The 27,398-nt window shown below is 35.3% G+C and overlaps 1 pseudogene; it reads left to right on the top strand.

Moving 5' to 3' along the window:
• The first annotated feature begins 636 nt into the window (after window positions 1–636).
• Window positions 637–26,070, top strand: LOC103072072 (phytanoyl-CoA dioxygenase, peroxisomal pseudogene; annotated as a pseudogene).
• The last annotated feature ends 1,328 nt before the right edge of the window (window positions 26,071–27,398 follow it).

Genomic DNA, 27,398 nt, shown 5'->3' with positions numbered 1-27,398 from the left:
AGTACACTGTTGTTGGGACTGCTCTCAGACCCACCTTAACTGTGGGTGTGCTGGCATTTGGCTCTGGGGTCTCTCAGGTGTTGTTTTCACCAGGCCACCAAAGCAGATCCACTGAGGTCAGGTCCTAGGAATGCAGTAGTCATGCACCTGGACCCACTGTGGGAACTATGGATGCAGCTTAGACTTTGGCCTTGCCTGATCCCTGCCTGTACATGCCCACAAAGCTGCTAAAGCCCAACCCATCCCAGCTGCAGGGGTACTTGTTGTCCTTACAGATGTTTTGCAGGCACTGAATTTAGGAGCCATCAGTGGAGGAATAACTTCATGGTTCACACAGCTGCAAGGAGGGATTTCAGTGTTTCTTCCTTAGTCACACGGCTCCTGGGATTCAGCTGTGGTTTCAACCCCTCCCCTGGGTGGATTTCCTAGTGCAAGGAGCTATCCATGCCCTCCCAGGACAGCAGGGCAGGTCCTGTTACCCACTGATAGATTTCCTAGTTGTGGGGGATATCCATGCCCTCCTGTGACAATGGAGCAGGTCCTGGCACTCACTGGTGGAATTCCTTGTGACAGGAGCTCTCTGCTCCCTTCCGGGTAAGCAGGGGTGGGTCCTGTGGCCCACTGATGGATTTCCTAATGGTGGAAACTGTCTGTGCCCTTCAAGGTCAGCAGGGGCAGGTTCTGGGGCTCACTGATGCAATTCCTAGTGGCAGAGCTGTCCATGCCCTTCCAGTTAGTGGGAGTAGGACCTGGTGTCTGCCCACGAGTTTGGAAGAGGCATCCAGTACCAGTCTCTGGAGCCCAACATGGTGGCAGCAACTCACACCTGCCCCCAGAGCTCCTGTAGGTGGTGTCCTGTTGCCTGGGAGTGCTCACAATGGTAGAATTTCTTATGGTGGTCCTGCCCCTCTCCTTGTGCACTTCCCAATAATGGTGCTTTGCTTCTCTGGTGGACCCAGGCTTCTTCCTAGTACACCCTCAGTTGCCATGAGCCGACCTCCTCAGGTTGCTTTTGCAGCTTACCCTGGTTCTCTCCCTGGGACTAAACTTCGGAGTCTGAACTTCAGCCCCCGACTGTCACCCACACCGACAGTGGGGTGTCTTAGGTTGGGAAGCACAGGGTGGCAGTGCCAACCGTCTGTGCAGGTTACTCTCGGCTTTGCCCTCCACAAACCAGTTGCTGTTCTCCCCTTTTTTAGACTCCGAGACTCACCCTCTGTCCGTCTAATTTATCTGCTGGCGAGGAGCCTTCACAGGGTACGGGAACCTTTCCTCCTTTGCAGCTTCCTCCCTGGGGCACAGGCCCTGTCCTGATTTCTTCTTTTTCTATTTTGTTTTGTCCAATCCAGTTACATGGAGGTTTTCTTGTCTTTTCAGATGTCTGAGGTCTTCTGTCAGTGCTCAGTAGCTGTTCTGTATGAATCGTTCCACTTGTAGATGTTTTTTCAATGTTTCTGTGGAAGATGGTGAACTCTGCTTCCTACTCCTCCACCATCTTGCTCCTGCCCTTCTTTATCACTATTATTGAAGATTCTTAATAAAGATACTTTCAAAAATATACGAAATTAAATATACGTCATTGGGGGTTTAAATATTTTTAAAAGTCCAATTTTCCTTAGTGAGATATTAAATAAGATTTTCAAAAATAATATGTATTTATGTAAATTGTAAATTAATTTTTACTTCCACCATTTAATTCAAAAGCAATTATGATCTTTAACATCTCTCTGATTTCTTTTCCCTAAAAGAAATTAATACTTTTTTATAATGAAATTATTACACAGTATTCCTTATTCATTAAAGAATCTCAACATTTTCAATTGATTTCATTAAACTATTAGATATTTTATGGCTTTGTTTTGTTATTAATAAAATGTGTCAATTTTAAAACTCATGTTAAATTATAATAATTACGTTTGCTTTTATTTCCCTTCCACTGAGATTATTCAAATATGATCATTTTTATTCAACATTTATTGATAAAAAAATTTACATTTGGTAAGGTGAATATTGGAAATTTTCTATTACAGTGGCTAGCACTAGCAAACAAATCACCAAAATATACACTTTTGTTCTTGAATGGATGCAAAGAATTATAAAGTTAGCTTTTGTCCCTAAGATGCAAGGGCATGGAATGTTTATACTAATAACCTTAATAACATTTGAGCTCATAAAAATTAATTCTACGTAGAACCATTTGTCCTCATATTCAAGAGTAATAAATGAATGTTATTAAATCACATTGTCATAATATTAATAAAGAAAAACACAAGAGAAACAAAAAAAAACATATAGGTTTTTTAAAATTCCACAAATATTTACTGAATGCGTATGATATGACTGGTATTCTAGGTGTTTGTGATTATTTAGTGAAAAAAACAAACAAAATATCTCCACTTGAATATTTGCCTAAAAAATTACTCTAGCGTTCATATAGATACATCATTCTATTGATGATAAAATAACATAAAAATATCTATTGTCTGTAGGTCTTTTTGCATAAAATGTTGTATATGTTACAGATCATGTAAGGAAATAAATTGATATATTTTTATAAAATGGCTGATGGCTTAGCCATCATTGAATGGCTCAGCATACATTGAAGAGTCATGGGATAAATAAAGATCATTCAAACTTTTGATTCTTAATTTTAAATGAGGAAGGTAAAATTAAGGGACAAAACATACCTCACAAAGGTAAATTCTCTAAGTCTAAATTACTCACAACTACCCATGAGTTTCATACACTTTATTAAAGTTTATCACTAACTTTTTTCACATTTACATTATTACCAAGTCGCTTTTGAAGTATTTTGGCAATTGCATTGATTTTATATGCAACTTGATTGCTTGATTTTTAAAAGATTTTTTGAGCAGGAATAATTTTAAGACACACACACACATATATATTCACACACACACACATAAATAGAACCATTTCTAGAGTAGAACATATGTTATATATTAGATTTGTATAGATTGTGAAGCAATTTATGGCTTAGCATTTGTTGCTGAAAGTTCTGTCCTCTTTAAAAATCTGGGACTTCATATAGTATTTTGTAGTCTACTGGCTGCTAAAAATTTGTGTGTGTGTGTGTGTGTGTGCGTGCACGTGCACGTGTGTGTGTTTTGAAAATAATTCATTCAAAATGCTTTTTTTAGGAGTTTCCTTTTTTTTTTTTTTTAACTAGGTTGAGAAATGGGTACAAACTGCCAAGGAATTTTATTCAATCTGGTCAACAGAAATTTACTTAATGTTTCCCTTAGAGAAAAGACAAAATTAATGATATCTTATAAAGCAGAATTTATTCTGGGTTTTTGCTTCATTATTTACCTAGAAAAGTATACAGAAAATGGAAGGGATGATTCATTTTTCCAATATGTTAATAGTTTGATAGATTACTTCTAGCTGTGAGAAACTAGACTCCAAACTTGTTTGTTACTATGTTCTGTCAAAATCCAGCAAAGAGAAGAACTATGGGATTTCTCTTAGGTTTTGTCAAATGTTCGACATACCTGATGTTTTATTTCAGGAATGAAATACAGCATATTCTCTTTAAACTGCCAAGCCTTGGAACTAACACCATTAATAAGAGTGATTTTAGAATGTAAAGTCAAATATCCATTCCTCTTTATGTGAGGATACAGAGGTCATGCGGTCACTTTGCTAGTGAAGACAAGTACCTATGACAATATTCACTCCCTTGGGAGGCTCCAGGGAGAACCTGATTCCTTGGCCCCTTCCGTCACCTTTAAAGTCAACAGTGTAACTTCATGCTTCCATCCTTACACGGCCTCCTTCTGTTTTCAAATCTCTGTTTCTCACTTCCTTTTGGAATGGTATTTGTGATTTCATTTAGGGCTCATCCAAATAATCTAGGATAACCACCTCCTCTCAAGACCATTACTTTAATCACTTATGAAAAGTCCATGTTACCCTGTTATAAAGTAACTCTCACAGTTCCAGGGATTAAGTCCTGGATCTCTTCAGTCTGCCTACTGTCCATCTGTCTACTCTCTGGCATTCTGTACACAAAGCTAGACCTCTGGTGAGCACATCAAAAACAAAACCTGTTTTCAAATTAAATTCCATTACATTCTACATTTCATTCTATTAATCTATTAAATTATTCTCATTTTTCCTTAGATATTTATTTATAGTCAGCTACCACTACCATACAACAGGGTTATTACGTTTAGCATCAGTTATGGCATTTATTTTCTATTTAATCTATGTCTCGGACCGCATTCATTCCTACTTCATAACACCCAGAGTAACCTTTCTAAAAATCAAACACAATCATTTTACTCAGCTCTGAATAAGACCCTGTTAGCTGCTACCACTCATGGGACAAAATCTAAACTCTATGTTTTGGAATAAATTGTCCTTTCTAGTCTGACACCAAAACTCCATTCTCTTTTTTTACCACTGTTCAACTTTCCACCTGATATACCAAGCACTCCAACTACACTGAGAATTACCACCATTATAAATGTGCACTGTAAAATTAACTCTAATTCTCTGCTTGGCAAGCTCCTATGCATCCCTCAAGAAGAAACTAAGCTTCATGCAGATGTTGTTTGTTTGTTTCTTTCCCTTCTTCAATGCAGGAGCAATGGCTGCTCCATCTTTGGGTCTCTATACTCATTCATATCTCTGTTGTATCTCTTGTTGTGTGTTATTAACTTTTTAAAATTATCACTCTATCTCTTCAATGTGAATTTGGACGTGTGGAAAGTACTGTGCCCAGCTCATCTCTGCATCCCCAGAGCCTAGAGCTTGGCAGGAAGCACATACTCCCCAAAAGTGATTAGCTGAAGGAATGAGGCCTTAAGAGCAAGTGAGAAAACTACTGCCCATAAAAACAGCTTAATGATGAGCTCTCTCCCTCTCTTCAAGATACTGTGGTGCTTTCAACTAGATCTCTCCCAGAAATAGTCACTGACTGAACATGAAATTAACTTCTATTTCTGTTTTTTTAAATATAGATTTTTACTCCTTATTTCCCACAGAAAAATTTAAAAATATATATATATAAAACATCTGCTGAAACATACATTTGACTAAGGTTTGCTTGACTGGAATTTTTAAACTACCTACTGATACAGTTGTTATATCAATTTTCCACAGCCTTGCCAACTATAGAGATTTTATATTTTTAAAACCTACTTTTCTTAAAATAGTAATTATGCTGCTAATGCTTGTTATTATTTCAAAATATAGTTATATGACTTTTTCCGTTCACGCATTAAATAAAGGTACATGTTTGCAGATTTCTCTAATTTTAAAACTTCTGTATACCGACTTAAATATAACTCTCTCAATCAATCTCTTTTTTTCTTAATTGAAGTATAGTTGATTTACAATATTGTGTTAGTTTCTGGTGTACAACAAAGTGATTCATATATATATAGATAGATAGATATTATTTTTCATATTCTTTTCCATATTTGGTTTATTGTAATATATTGAATATTGTTCCCTGTGCTATGCAGTAGGACTTTGCTGTTTATCCATTCTATATATAATAGTTTTCATCTGCTAGTCCCAGAAACAGACTCACAGACATAGAGAATTTCTGGTTTTAAATTATCGTTATCAGTGAGAGAGAAAGAGGGTGCCTGCTTGCTTTTCACAGAGGCGTGAAACAGTAATTTTTCCTAGAAAATAAAGTAATATAATGACATCAGCTAGGTCACCTAGGCTACTCAATTTAGCTTCTCACATTCTACTTACTAAAGGCGGGGTTGCTTGGTTCCCAGAGCCCCCTTCCTCTCTGACCCCTGCTTCCAGGTGATAATCTACATCTGGGTCCTTCCCTAGGCTTTGTCCTTGCCTGATGAGAGCTGCTTTGGCCAATGTTATGTCACACCGTCCAACCGCCAAGCCAGCCCACATCCAATTACTGGTTTATACAGAGGTACAAGACCAAGCCCCTTGACCTTAATTCGAGACATCTCTGAAGGGCACCCCAGCTTGAGTGCTTTCTGTGGGATTGCCTAAGATCTCGGCTACAGCATCACAGCTCATCTTGTCTTTCTGTCCATTTCTCTTTCCTTTACTCCCTCACAGGTATTGCTCACAGAGGATTTCACAACAAACTCTCTATGTGAAAACTCTCATCTCTTAAATAGTTTCCTGGGCAGTCCCATCTAAAAGAGGTGGAGCCAAAGTGGTTTAGCACATGGACTGAAAAATGGCATTTTGGAGCTGGCTGTGAGTCACCTGGAGAAAAAGGACTGTGGTGGTTGTAGGTGTACTGTGGATGAACCCAGAACCCAGTGTAGTAGTGCAAGTATTCTGTAAGATGTTACAGAAAAACCTGAAGGAACTTTTTGGACAATCCAATACTATCCCTCCCTTTGTTGGAAGATGACACCAAAATCACTGTCTTGCAAGATAACATGCACCTGCACTCCACTAGGACTTAGCCCCGCCTAGCTGGTGGTGTCAAGATCACATGGCAAGACTTCCAGACCACATCTTCCTTCACATAGAGGTCACTGGCTTAGCCCCACACTTACAGAGGCAGTGAAAAGTATAGACAATTGTACCAACAGTGGATCCTCAAAGGACTAGTGGAGTCTCACCTTGGCACCACTCAGTTTGGGACACTGTGACTTTAGTACAGCAGCTATTTGCATAGGAATGTAATATATGTTGACTATGAATGGTAATGTTAAGTATTCCAGATATTCTGTGTAATTACTTTATAGTCAAAGTCCACTTTCCCAATTCACCTCTAATTTATATGAATCAAAATTAAATGAGTGATTGAGATGAACTACAGATTGAAAAATCTGTAGACATTTTAACTACTAAATATTTTTCTTATATCACATATCATTTAAAAACATGATATTATGGGCTTCCCTTGTGGCACAGTGGTTGAGAGTCTGCCTGCCGATGCAAGGGACACGGGTTCGTGCCCCAGTCCAGGGAGATCCCACATGCCGTGGAGCAGCTGGGCCCATGAGCCATGGCTGCTGAGCCTGCGTGTCCGGAGCCTGTGCTCCGCAACGGGAGAGGTCACAACAGTGAGAGGCCCACATACTGAAAAAAAAAAAAGAAAAAAAGAAAAAAAAAAAACATGATATTATGCAATACATATGGATCAGATTTCACTACTATTTCATACTGCTATTACATATGTCTATGTATTAGTATATACATATATGTATATATGCATATTATATATGTATATAATAGTATATATTTCATATATAGTATATACTGTATGCTGCCATATATACATGTATATATGTTTACGTACCTATAAATATATATATGTATATATATATATATATATAAGTTATTTTCATAAGAGGCAAGAATAATTAGGTTTGAAAACTCAGTTTTCTTTGACAAAATACACCTGTGGGAAGCTCAGCCTTTCATAAAACACGAGTATAGAAGGCATCTTGTTCAGTCAATTAACATGCTTACTGACACCCTTCCTCATTCTAAGCACCAGGCACACAGTAATCAATAAGGGAGAAAGGGCCTTTCAGATCACAATACTATCAGGCTCACAATCTGCTAGGAAGACAATGAGAAGGAGGAAAACACACACACATACACACATATGTACACACATGTGCACACACACACACACACACACATACACACTGTGTATAAAATCACCAGAGTCTGTGCCATGAGGAGATATAGCTTGCCCCGAGAGTATTACAACACATATTTAACAAAAACAAATAATTTAGCCTGGTGGGTTAGGTGATTTTTTTTAAATCACATTTTATGGTAAAGAGTTTTTCTGTGTGTGTGTGCATGTGTAAGAGTCCTGAGGGAAGGGGCTGCATACTGCTTACCATTCTACCTTCAATTCAGAGTGTAACATTTTGAGCTTTGATTATATTTGAATCAGCATTCAAGCTGTTCTTGCAAATAAACCAAAAGCAATTGGTTTTGATGTCAGCAAATTATGTCAGCAATTCATGAAACATTTATCAAATGAAGTCAGTGCTAGCTTCTGCCCTAGGTCTTGAAGACTCAAACTGTATACTAAAGTATGATTGCAGAAACCAAATGATGAAAATTTATTTCCCAATATTACCTAAATTGTTTCCATAAATATGCACATTGTTTTTCATTTTTAAAATGAGCTTTACTATCATTTCCAGGTGAAAGTGATAAAATGCCCTTTTGTCTAAATATGAATACATAAAATTAAAATATAGGATAGAATAAAATATATTAAAAAATTCCTCAAAACCACATCAAGTTTTATATAACTAAAATGTAGGGAACAAACATACATTGAGAAAAGTATATTAACAGTAGCATGAAAAAATATTTTGCATTTAATTACATCATCAAATTAAATATATGAGCGTTTTAATTGTCATAAGAATTCCTATGTACGTTAACACAATATTTAGGTTTTTAAAAATATTTATGTAGATTAAAAAAAATAGCCTTAAGGAACTGCCAGAGACGTTGATTCAGAAATTGTATAGGTAGCCTAAGCAACAGAAAGAGATCCTGGCTAAGTTAATCAAAGGAAAGAAAACATATGACAAGAGAGAATTTATTTAAAGATTATTAGAAGGACTTACATAAAGTAAAGGAAAACAAAAGCTCCATAATATAAAATTCAAGGCAACTCCTTATGATCTCAAAAGGTTAACTTTGGTGGCTTGATCTAATCACCTGAGGTACTTGTTAAAAATGACAAATTCCTGGGCCCCAGCCCAGGAATACCAAATCAAAATACCTGGAGATGACCTCTGAGAATCTGATTTTCAACACCATTATGAAGGGTACTTATGCTCTTTATTATTTATCATTGGAGTGACTCTGCTCCAATATGCTGTTTTTCTACAAAAGTCAAATATTTCTGGGAGAAAAATCTTCTCCTAACCTGCAAAACAATCTATACACTCTTTTTTTCTTATACATATTACATTCTATTTTAAATTGCTATTATTTATGTGAACATAATTTTCTCTCACTTTTCCCATAATTTATAAGTGTATTGAGGACAACAATATTATCTTTTTAGTCTATGTATATCTCACAGTACAAAGAATGAGGACTTTTAACATATAAGTCCTTAAAAAAATATTAATTGAATTGAATGAAATTAACTTCCCATATAAGGCTGATAGCTTTGTGGGCAAGAATACTATGTTGAATGGATATTTTGGTCTGTGTGTGGCTCTAAAATTTTTTAAATTAATCATATTTTATATGTAGTAATGTGTATATGTCAATCCCAATCTCCCAATTTATCCCTCTCCCCACCTTCTCCTCCCCCACCATAACCATAAGTTTGTTTTCTGTACCTGTGACTCTATTTCTGTTTTGTAAATAAGTTTATTTGTACCATTCTTTCCACATATATATATATAAAATAGATAACTAATAATGACCTACTGTGTAGCACAGGGAACTCTACTCAACACTCTGTAATAACCTAAATGGGAAAAGAATCTAAAAAAGAGTGGATATATGTATATGTATAACTGATTTATGTTGTACAGCAGAAACTAACATAGCATTGTAAATCTACTATAATAAAATTTTTTAAAAAATTAATTCTAAAGGCTCTTAGTCCATTTTATGTAAGAGAAAAAATATATGGCAGGCTAATTGTTAAACTCACTTGAAACCACATTTTCCCAAAGAATAAAAGGCAGAATCAATGATTTTGTCTCTCATATATATTTAGTAAAATATACTAAGTCCCTAAATCTTTTTACTTCTCTGAAAATGGCATTTGAGATTGATTGGGTTGGGAACTGCACACATTTTATTATTATTTATCTGCTTACCCTGTCATCTATCTGAGAATTTCTAAGGCTGATTTAAAAATGTACTGTTTATTGGTTTATTGAATAAGACATAATAATGATAATTTTGTTTCCAACAATGCCCATCTGTATTAGTTTGCATGAAAAAATCAGCTTTCCTTACAAAAAAGTGCATGATTATAGACAATGTTTAATTCAGGCCTCAAAGCAACAATTTATCCTCTCTGTGAAATAAGGAGTATTTCCCAAGAGGAAAGACCTCTGGTTATTCCAAAAATGTATGTGTCTACAACATATGAGATGGAGACATCTCTTAGGATATTTTTTTTGTTTGTTTTAAAAAATGTTTTCTTTCTCTATTGCAATTCCAACTTCCCCATATATATCACATTCACATAAATAATTGTCCTTTAAAAACTAATAAACCCCTGAAGAAGAACTGACTGTTAACAGATGGTCATTTACTGAAAACATAGCTAAAGTGGATGTTGCATATAAATGAAGGGTTATTAAGATCAGAGAGGTCTCATAGTAAATTTCTGTACCTTTTGTAAACTCCTAAAAATCCCTCCTTTTGATTTTCCTACTTCATAAAATTTCCTTCAATTTACTAAGCAAAGCATAATCATTCAGTAATACTTATACTGAAAATAGATTTTATGTTAAAGAAATATAACTTAGAGCCAAATATTGTATTAAAATTTGGAGAATATTTATATGCTATTATAATTTTTATAAATGATTTGATAAAACTTTTTAAGCTATATTTTAAGAAATAACTATAGATTAATTATTGCATTAAGTTCAAGTAACATTTTTAAATAAACTACTTAAAGTGAAAATCGTATTTGACTTCTTTATACTTATTATTTTCTTTTAAATGCATGCATTATAGTGAAACACGTGCACTTTAAAATAAAAAGGAAAAGAACTAAGAATACAAATAATTATTGCTGAAAACCAGGTGGCAATGTAAAGAAGCTGTCAAATTAGACATGTTCAGTTATATTTCACAGTTGCTTTTCGGGAAACGTTTCTTGTCAGTAGAATGCGGTATGCTCAAAGTGGAATGGTTTATAAATTTATAGTATTAGCCTATTTTATAATGCAAAGAGCTATTTTTAGCATAACCATCTTGTCAATTAATATTTACTATATGTTATAAGATCCATCTCCATTCATGTAGAGAAAAAAGAGAGGTATGATTCCGTCTCAAATGTGTTTCAATAATTTCATGAAGCAGCCAATGTGAAATTAAAACGAGATGGAAATAAATTTCCCAAAATATGTAAATAAAACTATATTAGCATATTAATTAATATTACAAGTGCTAAAATCATGGTAAATCTGGCAGGATGACTTAGGAAAGTTAGGTGACTATCTCCTATGGAAAAGAAGAGAAATCACAGTCGCTTTCCTAATGACATCTACTAGTGTAAAACTAATTGGGAAATACATTACACTTAGTACTATTTTTCTTTGTTTGGGGGGCTAAGAATTTAAAAGGAGAGTTCATAAATACGGGATGTTTCTCGGGCCTTGCCTGGGAAAGATTGAGATGAATCTATCCCATTAGAGTTAATCAAAGGAAAGTACTTACTTTAAAACATGTAGAAGTGAGGAGAGCTCACTATGGACAATATTCGGTAGCAAAGAATCCAGGCTTTCCCCACTGTGGTGTCCCAGATGAGAATATTACTCAGAAGCAGGAAAGCAAATTTGAATCAGGACGTACCCAGAGGAAAAAAATCAAGGCCAAACCCACTGTGGTTGGAAGAAGAAGTTCAAAATCCTAGATGACACAAAAGCTTGATGGCTGTACTTTTCAAACTTTGGTGAGATTAGAATTGTGTGGAAGACTTATTAAGGTTTTTGGGCCTCACTGCAGAGTTTCTGATCCAATAGGTGTGAGATGAGGCCTGAGAATTTGCATTTCCAAAAACTTCTCTGGTTAAAGGAACACATTTTGTCTTATAGGATCTTAAGACCTTATCATTAAAGAAAAGAATAGAAATAAAAGTAAAAGCAGTGTATCTTCCACAGTTGAGGTAGATGCCCTACCAGAAAAACAAACCACCACAACAAAAAACACCACCAAGTTTTGGAGACCTGAAGCAAAGAAAGCTAAGATGTGAAACTAACTATTTAGAAGGAGCTTAAAGATGGACATTGGCTTCAGCTGGGAGGTTTTCCAAGTTTCCAGGGGTAACCAGATCAGGGCATGGATCCTGGAAGCATCTGACTATAAGTTAAGAGTGAGGGGAAAAAGCAAAGATCAGTTGTAGACAGGTAGGTCCTGTCAATTATACCAGTGACAGAGTAGAATATGTTAAGGGGGATAAAGAAAATTAAATAACCCATGAGGACCAACGTCAAGGTCAAAAGTTGAGCAAAATACTTATTGTGTATATATATATATATATATATATATATATATATATATATATATATAATCAAAATGACTCCTTTTGATATGCAATAAAAATATGTTTAAGCAATATAGTCACATGAACAATGAAGGATATTTTCAAAGATATACAGTTACCTAGATTAATTAACAAACATGAATTACAATTTTGAGAATTGTAAGCTGTCATTCTTGGGCCATCGCAAGTTATTTTCCATATAAGATGAAGTCAACACCATTATGAGCATTCCTTGAGATGTCACTATTTAAGAGCCATGCAATCCTCAGGGACGCCACCAAACACTATGGTCCCATGTAATCGTATATAATAGAACACATGTCAAGTAAAACAAATGACACATTTTGTTTCCATTGTTTTTGGTTTTGTCAATCAAGAAAAAAAAAATACAGACAGGATATCTACCCTGTAAGGGGCAGTAACAAAAAATGTACTACAAGCTTATTCTTTCCCTCCACATAAAATATGGCAATGCTAAATTTTATTATTATTTCCATGTGCTACCGTAATGTCCAATGATTATTGAAAAATGGTCTTAGTTTAAATCCCACCCTACTCCCTCAAGGCACTAAAAATAGTGCAGAAAAATTTCAGAGGAGCCAAGTTAAAACTAGGTCATAAACAGAATATGTGGCTGTTTCATGAAATAGCCCAGAATGTGTGATAAGGATGATCATATTTTTAAATTAATCTTTAGCCTCAAGATAATTCTCCAGAATGCCACAATAAATATATAATATATTCCTTTATATGCTGTATTTTTATGGTACATTATTAATGAAACATGAATTATTAAATGTGTATTTCAATAATTAGTGGCTGAATTCATATCACAGCATGTCTGATGGTAACAAATATAGTTGTTTTTATGCAGCTGCATTAATGCATATATTTTAATGTGTCCCTATCTCTTTTACGTTAAAGAGTGATGTAAGTTTATATGTGACATATGCTTTGTTAAGTTTTATGAATTAGACAATATAAGAATATCAAGAGGAAAAGTAGACTCAAGATAATTAGCAATGCCAAATTGAATGGGAGAAAGCATTTTAAAATTTTATAAAACTAATGACTTCTCAATAGGCCTAAGGCTGTAATAGCTGGGATATAGTTTCTAGTCTTCAGTTTCATTAAAATGTACCTGGGAAATGGTCCATTTGAGTGAGTTAAGACAAAAATTTCTTGAGGCTCATGATACCCTTAATTTAGAATGAGAATAGGTCTTGAAAGAGCATAGGTCTTTACAGATAGGTACAGCTCTCACTGTAAAAACAAGAAAACTCAGACACAGGTAACTTAAGAGATGCCATACTCTATCCATAGAATCAAATCAAAAAGGTTTGATTAGTGAATCAGTAACTACAGAATTGCCCTAAGGTCACAAAGCCAGTATTTCTGAGCAAATACTCCATAGGTACTGAATTTCAGAACACAGATCTTTCTACTGTGCTTAGCTGACTAATTCAGAGTTCAATTTTCCTCCTTTTTTAATTCATCCCTTCAGCACATAACTATTGAGCATCTATTTTAATCCAGGTGGTGTAGTAGGCTCTGTAGATTCAAAGATGACTGATTAATGACCCTGGCTCTCAGGAAGTTTGTGTGGGGAAATAGGACAGTTAAGCTCCCTGCATTAGAATGCAGTGCAGCAGACCAAAGAAGAACTAAATGCAAGGAAAAGAAAAAAAAACTTTAGTCAGACTTTGTCAAACTTCTATTCAAAGTCCTTCATTGATTCTCCTCCTCTTTCAGAGTAAAAACTGGAGTCTTTGTGAGAACCTGCTAGGTCTGTGGTCATCTGCCTCCATTCCTTCTTTCTGAATCATCAACTCTCAACCATCCTTTCTCACTCTAGCCACACTCACCTCCCTTATTTCTTACCGGGCCAAACATGCTCTTCCTTGGAGAATCTGACACCTGCTGTTCCCTTCACCTTGAGTACTCTCACAACATCATTCATATAGCTCACTCCCTCACTCACTTTTTTCAGCTCTTTACTTCAATATCTCCTTTTACTTTTCCTGATCACCTCACAAAAATAGCAATTACTTCCATATTCTACCCATATATTTCCTCATATTGCTCAGGAAACTGTAGCACAGAAAAATGACATAATTAGACCAAAGTTACAGTTTATAGGTGGTTGAGCCACAATTTGAGCACAGCAGTCTGGCTTCAGACCCGAGATCTCAGCTACTTTATTTTACTGTCTCAATAGTAGTGGAATCCAAAGAAATGGAAGAAATATTGCTGATCATTTTTAAAGGGGTACTCTCAAGAAGGTTTCTCTTGGGCTAGAAGACAGTGATGGGATGTGTCATGGGGTAAAGAGGGCATTATAAGTGACAGATGAAGGAGAGAGCTTGCCCTGCCAAAGCTGTTGTCAGATGGTACCAGCTGCAGTGACTCCAAAGAATTACAACAACAAATAAATCACCTCACTCTAGTAAGAGGTACCTTCTTAAACCAAATAATCATAGATTTTAGGAATACCAGCCACAGTAGTACCTGTAGCAAGAAAAGGGAAGCAGAGAAGACCAAGCCAGCAGCACTATCTCCCCTTTCTTTCTGCAGGGTTTACGTAATTAGTGAGAGTAGTTGAAATGTAAATATAAGGATTTAGGAAGCACAACTCATGTTATACTTTTTCTATCTTTGATTATGTACCACCATATGGTATCTTTTTCATCTTGGTCAGTTCTTAAAATCAAGTATTTTCACAAATTGAAATTAGAAGCTGACTCAAATGACTATGCCAAAATTCAACAATTAAAAATAGGTGATGGCACATTGAATTACACTGCACTCATGAGTCAATTATAAAAAATTTAAAATAAACATTTCAGATTAATAATAATATAAAATTTAAAATTATTTTTTATTTACTGTATTATATTTGTATTGATATTTTGTGTGCATGTTTTTATAATTGTATTAGTGGACTAAGTCATGTAGCATGTAATTTACAAATAATTCATATTTTAGAAAAATGTGAACAAAATATTTTATTTATTTATTAGGGAATCAAAATCAAAGAAGTTTGGAGACTGTTTAAAAAAGTTTGACCCAATAGTGTCATGGATATTCATTGTCATTGAATTCAACCACTATGGATATATACAGAAAATTTTAAAATGATTTTGAAGAGTTTTTTAAAACTTAATTTTATTAAATATTAATAACCTAAAGTAGATATCATTATTTAGAGTTAATGGTAGATGTCTTAGAAAATGTATAAATATAATTTATACAAAAATTTTCCAACCACTTCATTGCAATGAATTTATACTTAATAAATTAGAATTTTACAGCAAAACCCCAGATGTAATTATTAATAATGTATAACCTTTAAAATAATGTATAATAAATAACATATAATAATAATTAATGTTAATATAATAATAATAACTAATTAAAATATGTTTGTATGTGATTTACATAGAATCTTTATTTTTCAGCTCTTTGTTAACAAGATCTAAATATATTTAGGAAGTGTTTTTTTAAAAATCCTTGTAATGCTTGTCAGTACCAGAGAAATGGCTGTCAAGCATAGATCTATTAAATAAATAGATATCATATTATGAACTTCATGTCAGTTTTACTTTTCCTTCACATTGATATTCTGGATCCTTTAAAATATCAATTTTTCATACTATACCTCATCTTTTGATTTACTTGCAGAGTATAACTACACAGGAATTAGCTCTGAAAGAGATCATCTACAGGCCAAATGTCAACAGGAATCTTCGCTGCCTACACAGACACAGAATAAGGTACACTGTGAAGTAAGAGAGACTTACTTATCTGAACCTGTTTCAGCAGAGTGTACTTTTTCTCGAGTGAAAACATAAAAGCAGATAGATCACTGCATTATGTCAATTAGTCTACTCATTCTTCAGCATGAGTATAAGAAATGAGGAAGTATATGAGCTATTTGTGTCAGGATAAGCAGATAGATAATAAATACATACACACTCATTTGAGTCTACTACAACACTAAAGTTCCCACACTATGCACAAAAATTGTGTTCAGAAAAGTACATTAAAAGGATAAGATAAAAAAAAAATTGCTGGCCACAAAATTTAAATCATTATTTAAAAGATATTGTGATTCTACTATGAAACCTGTTTAAAGATTCCACCCTTTTTTCTTTCCCCTTTAGTTGCATTAATGAGCTTACTGTAAAATGGACATGCTGATTTTCTATCAGGCAAAGAACATTTTCTTTGTTATTGTTTCTAAATTTTTTATTTATGTAAGGGTAACTTCCACAGCTTGGGTCTTGGCGGAAAAATACCCTGTAGCTCAGTCTTTAAATGGAGAGCTCATAAAACCCTGGAACAGAGGAAGATCAGTTTGGAACAAGCTTTCACTATTTTGTAGGGTTCAGACACCAGCACTGTAGACGTTTGGTGGAAGCCATCAAGTACTAGTAAACTGAGAAAGCACCAAAGGGGAACAGTGTCTAAAGCACGGAGAGGTCACCAACTCCAGGAAGGCTTTCTATGTCTCAACCGGCCTGGACTTACCAAATACCCTGGTTATTCAAAAGAAGATGGACATTCTGATTCAAATATGACATTTTCCTGATATTAAATTTGGAAGGTAATTCAAACATAAACCATTACAGAACAACTACCAGGACCCAAACTACAGTCCTCTCAGGACAGATTTAGTCCCTAGGCCTCCACATAAACCACCCTCCTTCTTACTCTCCCAGGGATGGAGAAGAGATGACCCCATTCTGGACTAATTAACCCACTGGATTACTTATCTTCTAAAGGAGCAGATAAGTTATTGAATGATCAATTGAAAACTAAAATATATGAGACAGCATTTTCCACATAGTTTTCTGGAGCAGAATATACTGGTTATGGCTCTTTTAGTAATAAAATTCAAAATAATTTTTTTTTTAAATTGCTGTTTTTTTCCTATTTTTCTAAACTGTCTTCAAAAGAATGTGCAATAATTTTGCAGTTGGATTTTAATATTATTAAAGAGTTACTTAGAGAATTTAAAAGGTAGCTCAGCACTCTGTATAGTAATCAATCTTAGTATACAAGAAAAATAAGACCATGGAATTATTTGAAAACATAAAAAATAATTAGCTAGTATAGATAATTGTTAGATAAGACATAACTTTAAATTGGAAAATATATAATTTCTTATAAACTTATTTACAATGGATTTATGACATTTTGCACAGTAAAGAAATCTGAACTACCTCTGCATCTTACACTGCAGTCCAGGGTCTCTTTTGCTGGTGGGTTTCTCCCTCTGATGTAATCCAGGTTTTAGTGCCATTTGTCCCTCCAGCCCACTCCCACCAACACCACTCCAATTGTAAGAAAACAAGTTTCTTCTAGCAGAAATAAGTTTCTTTCCTAGCTTCTGGAAATTTCGAGTTTCAGGAATTTTTCAGATTCTGTCTCCCTTTAACAAAGAAATGATAAACTATTTATAAAATTCATGGGATCTATAACTCTTGATCAAGATCAGAAAATGAATATATATTGGGTCCTCCCTTGACATCACATTTATTAATTTTCTGGTATAGCTTTTGCATTTATGTGACAAGGAGTATCTCCTGTTTTATGACTACACAGATATAGGACAGTCCTTGTATAAACTGGTCCAGTAGGTGGCAGTTAGACTGATGCAATCACAGGTCATCATTGAGAGCAAAAGCAGATGGCCACTAAAGACTGCTTTTGTCAAAAAATCACCAGGAGCCTGTGAAAATGTCTTAACCCACAGAAATATTATGACTTTGCTTAGGGCTAGAACTTCTCTTCCGTCTGCCTGTTAATTGCATGACCAAGAAGTAACAAATGATTTTCAGGTCTGACTAATTAAGCCCCTCAGTAAGCACCTCAGGTTCTGGCCCCACTTGTTTGGTTAAGTCACCAGTCTGGAGGAATGGGGAGATGCCCTCCTTATTTCTTTTCTGCCCTTTATGGTTCTGTGCTCCCCTCCACAATCTAAGCAGTTCTAGAAGAATTTACTTGGAACAATTTTGTCTTCTTTTATCTAAATTAAGTCAAACTTTTTATCTAAGGAGGAATAAAAAAAAACATTTTTTTTTCTACAGGAACATCTCAATAGGCATATATAATGATTGATACATAACTTGCTCTACAATAAGATCTGATTGTATTAGGGTTTTACAGGCACCTATACATAAATCATAACAACACTGATTATAGTTTGGTTTTGAATTTTGATTTGCATTTGTTTCCCCTTAGAGACAATAATAAGAGCCAAATTACAATTGGACAATATGTAGCAAATTGAAAATGTTTTTCTACATTATATTCCCTTGGATTTTTTATAGTCTTAATTTTAATATTGTTTTAAATTTGGTTCAAGTTCATTTATTTTTAAAAGTGTTTAGTTTGTCTTAGGATGCCAAAATATACTTAAAAGTCAGACCAAAGAGTTAGTGTAATTGTGGATATATTTATTACAATTCATCACACAAAATTTAAGAAAAAAATTGAGAGGACACATGACAGAAATCCATTGATTAGCTAGTTAGATTGGCAAATTTTAAGAAAAAAAATTCCTCTCTCTGTGTCCACTAGAACACAGTAAGAACAAACTCCCTGGTGGCTTAAGTGCCACTTCAGAGTGACCAGGGGCTCATATCCTTAGAAAATGTTTTCAAAATCTTTGGATTTTTTGATGTTTGATGATCAGTATATTATTCCAATCCTCAGTAATGAAAAAGAAGCCATGGGGTAGTTACTTTTCTCTTAGGAATTTTTCTTATTAAATTGAGGGGTTTGTAATTAAAATTAATTTCATTTGGTAAATTTTGAGTTTATTAAAATATATTTATAGCTGGATTAAAATAAAACACCTTAAAACTTTTTCCCATTATAAAACTCATTCACTCTTATGTGTATACAGAACATTTAATAAAATATCTTAAAAGCCAAATTTTGAGAAATTTTACACTTCAAAATTTAAATTTAACTTATTTAGTAAGAACCCATCTTCAATAAATAGCTCTAGTATTCAAGCTTTAATTTGTATAAATACATTTTTATGTTATCACCTTGGGTAATTTCTGGATTGAAGTCATTCACTTGACATACTCCCAGTCATCCGAAGAATGAAAATTGGACCTCAAAAATCTGTGGCAAGGCAATAAATCCCTGCTTTAAGAAGTGAGGAATAGCAATGTCCTCTGAATTTTTCCTCTTAGACTCCTCTCACCTCATGATACTACCACCAACTCTCACTCGTCTCTCAGTGCCTATCGCCAGACTCCTCCTTAATTTTCCATGCCATTCCAGTAATGCTTTTCATGCTCCGTGATCTGGCTAATTCTGATTCAGCTCATCTCTCTCTTACCAAATGTAAAAGAGCATACCAAGGGCTTCCCTGGTGGCGCAGTGGTTGAGAGTCCACCTGCTGATGCAGGGGACACGGGTTCGTGCCCCGGTCCGGGAGGATCCCGCGTGCCGCGGAGCGGCTGGGCCCGTGAGCCATGGCTGGCTGAGCCTGCGCGTCCGGAGCCTGTGCTCCGCAACGGGAGAGGCCACAACAGTGAGAGGCCCGCGTACAGCAAAAAAAAACAAAAAAAAAAGAGCATACCAAGTTCTAAAATGCATTGTACCACAATTACAGGGTTATATCTCACTCCAGTCACTATAGCCATTAAATGAGTTTGCCAGCTGAGTATCCCACCAAAGAAGAAAGCTGTCAATTTTTATAAGATTGTGAATTGTTTTCCATACTACGTTTCTGGTTCAGAAGTAAATTCTTCTCTAGTAACCTGCTTGTAAGCCTAGGAATTGACGTTCCTGTGTTCCATTACCTCTCTTACGTCCAGGGCACTTGTACCCAGACTCTGTAAGTTTCTATTACTGCAAGTACTGATGAAATAACTGTATCTTTTCTTACCAATATTCCCTCTACAGCTCTGGTTCTCTGTCACGCTTTAGCAAGAACAAATGAACAGCAGTTCTCTGTCTACTCCAGGCTGCTTGTAAAATTAAGGGTCCAATTTACATCACATAGGATTTGTATATGAAGCTCCCATTCAAATCTTGGAAGAAAATCTCAGTTGGGTAGCAAGAGATTGGCAACAGACTTTCAAACTCCAAGTACCCTGCAAATATCAAATCGTAATTTAGTAGAAACTGTGTACAGTCATCTCTTGGTATCCTCCAGGGACTGGTTCCAGGACTCCTGAGGATATCAAAATCCTTGGTTGCTTAAGTCTCTTATATAAAAGGGTGTAGTATTTTCATATTGCCTACACACATCCTCCTGTATATTTTAAATCCTATGTAGATTACTTAAAATACCTAATACAATGAAAACGCTAGGTAAATAGTTATAAATACTAAACGCTATGTAAATGGTTGCCATTGGGAGGCAAATTCAAGTTTTGCCTTCTGGAACTTTCTGGATTTTTCCTTTCTGAATATTTTCTCTCTTAACTGGTCAGCCTACTCTTTCCAAACCAATGTCTTCTAACAGCCACTCCTTTGATGACTAGGGCCTTTGGACTTGCTTGTCAAAACCAGCTAAGGAGATTACTTTTTCCATAGAAAGTTCCCACTTGAGAGAGAAAACAATGATTAGCATCCTAAGTCTCTATTTTAATCCTAAATTTATTTTTTATTATTCTAGCTCTACATTCTTTGCAGTTCCAGTTAATCTGTGATAAGAAGGTGGCACTTTAATTTTAGCCTCTGGCTGCATTACCTGTGAACAGCCCATTCCCTGAAAGGGTCTGTCCTCTGCGTGCTGGCTTCCATCCAGGTGAGCACTGACTGGATGCTGAGTGCTGCTCGGGACAGGCAGCCCAGTGACCACCAAAAGCCTGTGTTTATGCACTATGGCTCTGCATGTGAATCTTCTGTGATATACTTTAAAAACACAAAGCCTAACACCTCGTTCCTATTTACTTAATTAGAATCCCCAGGAAGTGAGTCCCAATTAGCAGGTATTTTCAGAAATGGTATAGGTGATTGTGGTGTGTTATGGAGTCTCTGAAATACTGATTTGATCTCAGGATTCTCATCCTTTTTAGTTTTGTGAGTCCTGTGGGCAACTGAACTCAGGCTCTGATATTTGCAGAGGCTCAGCAAGGTCTAGGAGAGAAGGAAAATATGGGAGAGGCACGGGATCTGCAGACCATTCTAACTCTGGTTTACATCACAGTGTGACCATGAGAAACCTGGTTTATTTCCAAGAGGCTTGTGTTTTTCTTTGTAAAATACATCTTCTATGATATACCGGTAAACTATAAAAGCAGTCCTAGAAAGGCACACCACAGCACAGAAAATAGTGGGATCTACATTTTCTGACATGCAATTAGGCCTTGATTATATATATATATTTTCAGAGTGACAGGATCAGTAATAACACTCTAGACCTATATGTCTGTATATATTTTCATATACTCAATCACACTTATATCTATGTCAATCACATGGGATTCTCTTGAGTTTTTGTTCCAGATTTTTTTTTTTAAGTATAGAAGATGGATTTTTCATCTTAGTCTTTTAAGTGCAGCACTTAGATGACAGGAGATCTTCTTTCTCTGAGACGGCAGAGAAAGCCAGCAACTAAGTCAGGGGAACTAACCTGGAAGGCTGTGGCACTAAAATTTAGGTGGAGTTAGCCAGATTAAAGGCTTGATGTCTGAAGAGAGACAGATATCTGAAGAGAGACAGGTGGACGTGTTCTGCTTTGTGTCTATCAGATGCAGAGCATTTCATCAGAAATGTACCAATCTCACATCAAGTATTAAAGGATTGCCCAAGAACCCCAGCAGCCTGAGATCATGTAGAACAAAAGCTATCAGCAGTTGCCAAATCCATAGAATCTTGGGATGAGTACAGACTCTATGAGATTCTTTTGTGTGTGTGTACATAATATGCTTTACATGTATTTATTTAAAATTTGTATCAGAGTATAGTTGATTTACAATTTTGTGTTAGTTTCAGGTGTATAGCAAAGTAAATCAATTATACATATATTCACTCTTTTTTTTTTTAAGATTCTTTTCCCATATAGGCCATTACAAAGTAGTGAGTAGAGTTCCCTTTGCTATACAGTAGGTCCTTGTCAGTTATCTTTTCTATACATAGTAGTATGTATATGTCAATCCCAATCTTCTAATTCATCCCCCCTCTTACATGATATTGCTTATATGTGGAATCTAAACAATTCCACATATAAAAGGGTACAAATGAACTTATTTACAAAACAGGAGTAGAGTCACAGATGTGGAAATCTATGGGATTCTTAGTCTAAGAAATCTAAAATTAGCTAAAGAGATAGAGATAAAGACCTGCCAATTCAATTCATTCATCTATCCTTTATTTTCTCTGTCTCTCCCTCTCTCTCATCCTCTCTCTCTCTCCCTTCCTCCTTCCTTTCCTCCCTGTCTCTCTTTTTCTGCAGCCACAATTAAATCCTCCCACTCCTCCGCAGAATCATAAAATATGGTTTATTTTGTTAATTGTTTTATACGTGGCAGGTAATGTGTTAAGTATTTTACATGCAGTATCTTATTTAATCTTTATAACAATCCTGCAAAGTAACTGTTATTAATATGTACATTATTATAATGAGCTGAGTGAGGCTTAGAAAGGATAAGTGACTTGTTTGAGGTGGCACAGCTAGGAAGGGAAGCTGTGGGCCTCAAAGGCCTGTCCCCTATGTGCAAGCAGCCTTTTGTTGTGAAAGGCATGCTGCACAACCTGACCCATTATAATCGAGAAAATGCAAAGACCTCTCTCTGTTATTCTTAACCAAAGCTTTTCATCAGTTTACATAAAGAAGCTATTTATCTGCTAGCTCTAATTAATCTGTATGTATTATAACCAAGACAAGTTCATATATGAAGTAATTAACCTGGGCTCCAGAATTTGATGTTGGAAACCTCTTGCTATCTGTTTAAATCAGGATGATTGGCAAATGACTAAAGAACAAAGACATATTCTCTTTTGTGTGTATGCACTGACATGTGTATGCACATTTGCGCACATGCTTGTTTCCACATATACATATCCACTCTCTTATTCAAAATTTCCTACACTCTTCACAATTTCCTACACTCTTCACAACTCCTCACAGACAAATGGGGGATTGGGATGACACAGAGTTAGAACAAAATGGAGCTCTTCATTGATGGAGATGAAGGATTTACAGTTCTTTGGTCACTGCTCTTGTCAGTTAATAATATACTGTTAAGTCAACCTGTTCTTCTGAAGGAAGATGTGTGTTTTTTCTCTTATTATCTTAAAAACAGTATCTGAACACAACATGACAGCTTTCTAAAAACAGTTTTATATAGACTCAACCACTTAAAAATGGCATCCATGTAAATGGTAGAAAGAATATTTTTTAGGAAAAAAAATAAATTACTGTGTAACTATTCACTAAATTCTCAGAAATAAATTGTGAAGCCCAGAATTGAGTCCTAATTATAGTGACGTAAATACAACAAACAATAATATAAAAGTACAATGCTGGTATTGAAATACTTTGAATCTTAACCTGTCTGATAATGCTTTGAAAATAAACCTATTTATTGATGTGTTTTGGCTAATGTTGGCAATGGAAATTGTATTCAACCAATTCTAAATCATTTTTTAAACTGGACTATTTCTAGGATCTGTGAACTGTCCACTTTTACTGGAGACTCTGAAAACAGAAAATTTCTCTCCAATTAGTTACACTGTTAGACAACAGTTATGAAATTCACACTGCTCCACAGATTTCTAAACCTCAAAACTCAACCATCTGTAAAATTCACTTCTCTGTAATGAATCTTGGAATAAGAAAGAAGGAAAAATATGTCTGAGCTTCCAAAGTAGATATCATAAGTCCAAAGTATTAAAGCTCATGTATTTTTTTAGTCAGGTGGATCAACAAATCTTTTCTAGGATCCATTTGTTTTTACTTTGCATATAATCCTAACAAATTTGGTTATGTGTTTCACTACCATGACAGACTGAAAACAACAGATTAGAGGTGAAGAAATGGGGTGCTTCAGACAGACATATTAGTTGACCAAAATTGACAATTGAAGGGAATACATTGAAATAATTATACAATCATCAGATGAATGAACTAAAATTCTATATTCCTCTTGGATTATACAAGGAAAACAATTCTATAATCTACCATATTGTAGAAATTAAAGAAAACTGACACCCATCACATTGAACCACTTTCCTAAATGTAATGTTAAATTATTCTCAATAAATTCTTAGACTAAAATCTGTGTAATGAAAAGTAAAGATCTGGGTAATAAAATTTTTTAGGCAGATCTTATTCTACATAAACAAAAGTAGGCTGTTTGGAATGGACACACCCAAAGGACTTCATTTTATGTCACCTAATCACTACAGTGCCATTTTTAACCATGAGTTTGGTTGTTAGCTGATACATCACGATTTAGATTAAACTTTTTTGCTATATATTCATTACTGAAGGCCTTGTAACTAATCAATTTAATCAAAAGACTTAATTGAATTTTGGGATAGCATTAAAATCAATTAGCCATTGATTATTTTTTAATGCTCTCAAAATGATTTGAAGCATTATATCCAGCCTTTATGAAAAGTTATAATTTCATGCACAAATTTTCTGATTAGCAAATGTCAATACATAAAGAGATTGACACTTCACTAAGTTATTGCAAGTGAGGCAAAAACAATATATTATTATGTGCTTCAGAAAAGAACTGGTATGAAAAAGTTAGATTTATTCCCTTTGTCTTAAAAACAAAAGCACTGAAGCCTTTCCAGCCTCGTGGAGGCGGGGCCACTCTCAGAGTTAAGTGGGGCCAAGGCCCAGCCACCAGTGTTCCCCCAAAGGCCACAGACAAGGACCATGCCACCCTTGTCTACCTTGTTGTGATACCTCTGCACAGCCAAGCCGAGGCCATCATAGTTCACCCCACTTCAGGGGCTGTTTTTCCTGCCAGTTTCCATAGTCAACAATTCCAGTATACTCATGAAAATAAAGTTCTAAGCCTAGAACAGAGAAATTTATGAAGAAAATGGGTTTCTTTTCATTAAAATTTGGTGACTGATGCTGATATTCAACACTTGAGGGATGAGTTTGACAGAATCTGCAAAAAGGTGAAACCACTGGGATTGATGGTGATGAAAGATGTGACCATTGCAAAATCACAATATATGCCAAGTGAGAAAGTGACTACCAAGTTCCAAGATTTCCAAGAAGATAAGGAACTCTTCAGGTATTGCACCCACCCTGAAATTCTGAAATATGTGTAGTGCTTCACTGGACCCAATGTTATGGCCATGCATGTAATGCTGATAAACAAACCTCCAGACTCAGGCAGAAGACATCCCATCCGTCACCTTTTGCACAAGGATCTGCACTATTTCCCCTAAGGCCCAGCAATAGCATCTTTTGTGCCTGGAAGGCCATGGAAAACATCGACCGGAAAAATGGCTGCCTGGTTGTGCTCCCAGGGACACACAAAGGTCCCTTGAAACCACACGATTATTCCCACTGAGAGGGAGGGTTTAACATCATGTTCCACGAGGTCCAAGACTATGACAGAGATAACACCCGGGTGCACATCATGAAGGAGAAGAGAGACATCATTTTCTTTCACCCTTTGCTTGTCCATGAATCTGGTTTGGAACAAAAGTCAAGGATTCCAGAAGGCAATTTCTCACCATTTCGCGGATGTCAACAGCCACTACATCAATGTTAATGGCACCAATCAAGAAAACATTGGAAAAGAAGTCTTAGGGTTAGTCAGTAAATCTATGGTGTGAAAGACGTCAGCCTGAAGGATGTTTGGTAATTTCGAGCACACATTGTGAAAGCAGAATCAACATTTGAAATAGCCCTTTGCTAGAACTCTTTTAAAGAAAACCAAGATAGAATAAGGTGTCGGAAAAAAATGTTTTCTCAATGAGATGAAATAATCTTCTCTATTCACTTGTTAACAAAATCAAAGTGCATGGATCCAGTACTTAATTGCATAGGGGTAATTTTGCAGTAAGGTGGGGTGGCTTTAATGGATGTAAAAACAGTTAAAGTGAAATATTACTGTTTTAAGGAAAACTTGGGGTTGGAGCTAATAAAAGTGATGTATAATTGAAAACAAAACAAACAAAACACCCCAAAAAACAAAAGCACTGAAACAGATGGAATAATCCAAAAGAGAAATCATACATTAAATGTAAGATGCAATGAAATATGCTGCTAAAAACACAGGGGATAAATCTCTTGTTTTTTTTTCAGACTGTCCTTTATTGCTCATATAAGGTGCTAAATTGTGAGTTATCAGTACACATGAAATAGTAACCACTGTACTCCACCCCAAATATCAGAAAAGTTTAGAGCTGGAAAGTGCCATCTGGATACCTAGTCTAGTGATTCTCGATAATTTGTGATTCCTTGAGATTCTCAAAATCACAAGGAATGACGAATTATCCAGGTGTCTGGATTCAGCAGCTGAATCAGAATTTTAAGCAATTGTTCCCTGGTTAAGAAAAATTGAGTCCAATTCTTTCATTTGATTGAAGAAACTGATAACCCAACTAAAAAGTCCAGTAATAGATACTTGTTGATATATATTCTGATACTTAAATAAAATGGAGAACTGTATTGCCTTTAAATTTGTTTCCATATATAGTGAATTTGAGGAATGTCCTAACACTTCTTAATTTTATGGATCTAATAAGTTAAGTGGCTTGTGGTAAATCATAGAACAAATCCATGTCAAAGCCAGACAATCTTCAAACCTCCTCCTTACTCTTTAAATTACCAAAAACTTGCAAGATATTTAACCTAATAAACTTTAAAAATGAACAAGAAAAAAACTCATTATTTGGAAGTTTAATAGTTTAGGTGATATTTTATAGGAACTATGACTTAAAAACAATATTAATATACAACATAGCCATAATAAAGATGGCACGTGAGAGCTAAGACATTTGACACTTGAAAAATTTTGTCATACTCCTGTATAACAGAGCAATTTTTGATAATGAAATGTGTAGCTGTCTTCTTTGGCTACAAAATTGGAATTTTTCTTTGCTCCATCAAGGAGTATTTAGGCAGTTCTTTGTGTTCTGACGATTCTGGAGTTCCAAGCACTGACACTGAGTCAGAGTCTTGGTGTTAATTTCCATCGAATGAGATTAAAGCAAATCTTCATGGAGAGGGAGGGTAGCAAAA

Source organism: Lipotes vexillifer, unplaced genomic scaffold (genome assembly GCF_000442215.2).
Source record: "Lipotes vexillifer unplaced genomic scaffold, Lipotes_vexillifer_v1.1 scaffold1455, whole genome shotgun sequence".
Taxonomy (NCBI): domain Eukaryota; kingdom Metazoa; phylum Chordata; class Mammalia; order Artiodactyla; family Lipotidae; genus Lipotes; species Lipotes vexillifer.
Note: the sequence above shows the minus strand (reverse complement) of the source record. Positions and strands in the feature narration are given on the sequence as shown.